This window comes from Chaetura pelagica, unplaced genomic scaffold, assembly GCF_000747805.2.
Source record: "Chaetura pelagica isolate M959 unplaced genomic scaffold, ChaPel_1.0 scaffold281, whole genome shotgun sequence".
Lineage (NCBI taxonomy): Eukaryota > Metazoa > Chordata > Aves > Apodiformes > Apodidae > Chaetura > Chaetura pelagica.
The window spans coordinates 825,009-828,948 of NW_009952058.1; the positions used below are offsets into that span (position 1 = coordinate 825,009).

General features: G+C 41.0%; 1 protein-coding gene across 1 annotated transcript in view; it reads left to right on the forward strand.

Annotated features, from left to right (window-relative positions):
* The first annotated feature begins 2,931 nt into the window (after positions 1-2,931).
* GSG1 (germ cell associated 1) overlaps positions 2,932-3,940 on the forward strand; it is a 13,485-nt gene continuing 12,476 nt past the window's right edge. The window contains exon 1 of the mRNA XM_010003867.1: positions 2,932-2,988. The gene's annotated coding sequence lies outside the window, so the exon portion shown is untranslated. The remainder of the gene's footprint in view (positions 2,989-3,940) is intronic.

Here is a 3,940-nt window from a genome sequence, read left to right on the forward strand (position 1 = left end):
GCTAAAGAACGAAAACACCTCCCACGCCTCACCTCAGAAAAGCTAACTCTCTATCTTACTCACTCTTTCACTCTTTTTGATTTCCAAACCTCTCCTCCTAGCTCAGAGTCTTCCTTTGAAGCACTGGCTCCTCAAATACCAGCACGTAAGTATAACTTTGGTAAACCATGAAGTTCCAATGGCCTCAGGGGGGCAACCCACGTGAGTAAATGATGCAGATTTGGTACGGAGACCATGGCATTTAGCAGAGATAGACCAGCTTTCAGTTGGATATTGTGATTTGGTTGGTTATGAGGGAATATACTGACTTCAATCCAGGATGGAGCAGTGTCTGCCTTGCAAAAAAATTTAACAGTAGGCTTGAAGGTCTGCAGGGTGCCCAGGTCTTACTGATGCAGCTGGATTGACTAGGTAGTATTTGGAAGCTTCCTCTAGCTTTGCTTATTCTGATTCACCATAGTGAAATGGAGGAAAAGATCAACTGAAGCAAAGAACAATTGCTTTGTCTTACTCGTTTCCATATATGAAACCAAAGCACAGTGTGGTTCAACTGTCCTGTTGAATTTTTATTTTGTTGTTGTTTTTTTTTGCTTTAATACCGATATTAAACGTTTCTTTGACTCCAAGATCACCTGCATATGTGATGTACTCTTTCCACAGATTAATTTTAGATCCTTGAGTTTTGCCATTATCAAAACAGAGCATCTCTCTCTCACCAGCTTTGTGCTGATTCCAACATCAACAAGCAGCAGCCGTGCTGTAGATTTGCATCTGGGGGAATGACTACGGAGACTCAACTTTATAGGGTTAGGGAACAAGAACTATTTTTGAGCTATCAGTTCAGCCATGGCAATGTGAAGTTACACACAGCTTACTCCATTTCTGGACTGAGGTTTTTACCCTGCATTTGCACTCTGTATTGCTGGAACAAAATTGCTAGCAACACCCAATTAAAACCAGCCCTGAACGTTTACTCCCCATCACTGCCACTGCTTTGACTGCAGTGTAAACCCACCACTAATGACTTGGCTGATGGGAGGGGAAAATTACATGTCAGCGCCAAGTACAGAACCAGGAATTTGGGCTGTCAGCCAGCTTGTTAGATCACACTGTGTGCCTCTAATGAAATGCATTGATTTGTGACTCTTACAATAACGTTTTTAGGAAATCATTTCAGTGGCTATTTATTTGTGTGTTGGGGCAGCCTGATGAGGGTGGAAAGCTAAAGCTTACGAATCAGGAGCAAAAATTTAAGAATGAGGTTAATTAAGCATTGCAATAACTTTTCTAAGGATGTGATGGGTTTTCTGAAATACTCTGTTACATGGTCGATACTAGTTAGCTGTATAAAGTACATGCTATAGTTCCAGTAGAAGGTCTGTGTATCTCTAGAAACAACTGTCTGGAATTCTTAGGGTTCTGTTACACTAGAGATGAGACTGTATTGTTGTAATGGTCCCTCTTGATGATAAAAAAACCCCATAAGCCTGTGACAGCCATTGAGTCTGGGTGTTTGTGATTCTGTGGAGTAACAGACTAAGATCCTGTAAGTGGCAGATTTAAAACTGTCAACAATTTTTGTAAAGGGGACTACCAAATTACAGAGACACTGCAGAAGCAGACACCCTGCCAGTCCTGCAGCTGATACAATGTGCCCTGATGAATTGGTGAGCTCAGAAAAAATTAACCCATCAATAAAATGTCTTGGTACATTTCAAAGCATCTGGTCAGATGTCATGAAATTTCTTGGCTGCTATGTATTCAGTCAGAGAGAAAGAAATAGTGGGGAGAGTCCATGACCATCCTGTAGTATTTCATTGGATATCCCAGGAGAGCAGGTAGGGAGGGATAGTGAGCAGTGGATAAGGTGTTTATCTGCTCAGGGATTTGTATGGACCCTTTCCTAGACTGATTCCTCTTTAATATCCTTACAGAGCTATATAAAAAACCTTGCTTTTTTCTTCTCTATTTACAATTTATGGTTGGCTAAATTTTATAACTAACTTTTTTTTTCTTTTTCTTTTTTTTTTTTTTTTCTGTGTGCCCAAATGTCCACATCCTAGAGTTGCCAGAGTTTAAGCCCTCTGTCAAAAACAACCCCCTTTAAATAGTCTTACATTGCCTATCTAGAAATTAAGGCGTCCAGAATCTCTAGTGAGTCCTTAAAGTCTATGTTGCTGCATTTGATTGTTTTTTTTCTTTTCATGTCTGCTTTCTCTAGGGTTTTTGAATGGCAGATAAACAAAAAGATTAGAAACAAATCCAGCCAAGTAAGGCTTGTTTTGAGAGAAAAAAAAATATGAAGAGAAAAGCAGAGGGGAAAAATGTAGGTAGGTCAAAACTGATTGCAAGATTGTTTGTTCATCTTTAGGATGCATTTACTTATTTCAGTTCAATCTTTGTTTCTCTTCTGCCACAGCCTTGATGTCTAGCAATGTAAGCTGTTCATGTTTAAGAACAGAATTCACCTTTAAATGTGCTTAGACTAGAAAAATATCCCTATGAGGTCATTTGCAGAGCAAGAGTTAACGCACCACGCGAACAGCTAAATAAAGGTTACGATCTAAGTGGAATTATTCAGAGCTCAGGCAGAAATCTTTTTTTTGCAGTCTGTCACTGAGTTTGAGAAGTCTGACTCTGTCAGTGTCACTGCCACCCAGAGACATCCTGCTTTCTGTGTGGCGGTGAGGGGAGGGCAGCACTGGATGATCTTCCTGTAAAAACAGCAAAAACAGGAGCAATGGGAAGTGTCCTGCGTAAGGAATGTGTGGAATGAGGGGTGAGTATGAGCCAGTCTTGGTTCAGATTTATGTGTGTAAATAGCTGCTCTTCTTCCTCTCTTTTCCTCTTCAGGACAGCTGAAGAGCCAGTCAGGAGAGCGTTGGATCCCTGATATCCCTGGGGAGGATTGCTGCATGGAGGGATGTAAAGAGCTGTGTGCCTCTTGAGACCTACCAGTTAAGTATTGCAGTTTTGGGGCCCTATCTGGTAAGGCCTCCTTGCCCTTCTTTTCCACCAACATCCTGGGGAGTTCAGGGTGTCACTTTGGATCAGGATACACCCAAATTAGGTATGTGACATAGCTAGGATAAAAATGCATCCCTTGTAAACGCCCAGGCGTTTTTAGAGTTGGCAATCTCTGTAAAGGTGTGCTAAGATTGTCTTTTGCATTTAGTTTCCTTGTTTTGTTTCTAAAAGCCAAGTGCTTGGCTGATTGCGCAGGAAATCAACCGCTATGGGCATCCACTTCAATGGGAGAACTTTAAACGAGTCACCAGGGACTGGCTGCTGCTGAGTTCAAAGAGAAAGAGACATCCAGAACCTTTAGCCAAGCCAACTTATGGTGGGAAATATCAGATACAAAGAGGAGAAAACTGGAAGGCTGAGTGGGGTGAAAGACATATACAGCTTGATTTTCCTGTCCATAATTGGTCAGATTAAGGCAAGGTTGGAACGGAGATCTTTAAAAAAAAAAAAAAAAAAAGAATAACATTAAATTTTGCTAGGGGAAGTTTGCTGAACTCGGGAAATGTGTTCTGGTGTTTATGTTGTATGGAGCTGTGTGCAATAATCTGAGGATGGGAACACACTGAGTAAGTTTATATGCTACTTGACAAAATATTGGAAAATGTATTAGAAATATTAATTCTGTGCAGGGCAGAAGGTGGAGCAAATGCCCTGCTAAGCTCCTCCATTCATTTATCTTTTTTTTCTTTTCCCAATTTTTTCAGAAGTCTTCCCAGGCTCAGATAACTCAAAGGTAACTGAAATACTGTGTCCCACCCCCCATATCCTTAAGTGAAGCAAAGAGGTTATGTTCATAGAAATGGAAAAAAAAGAGGAAGTTAGAGAGGGGGAAAACATAAAGGGAAGGACCAGAAGTCCAAACTTGAGTCTTGCTTACCCCAAGCACACACTTGAGCAGCAGACTCCTCAAAAA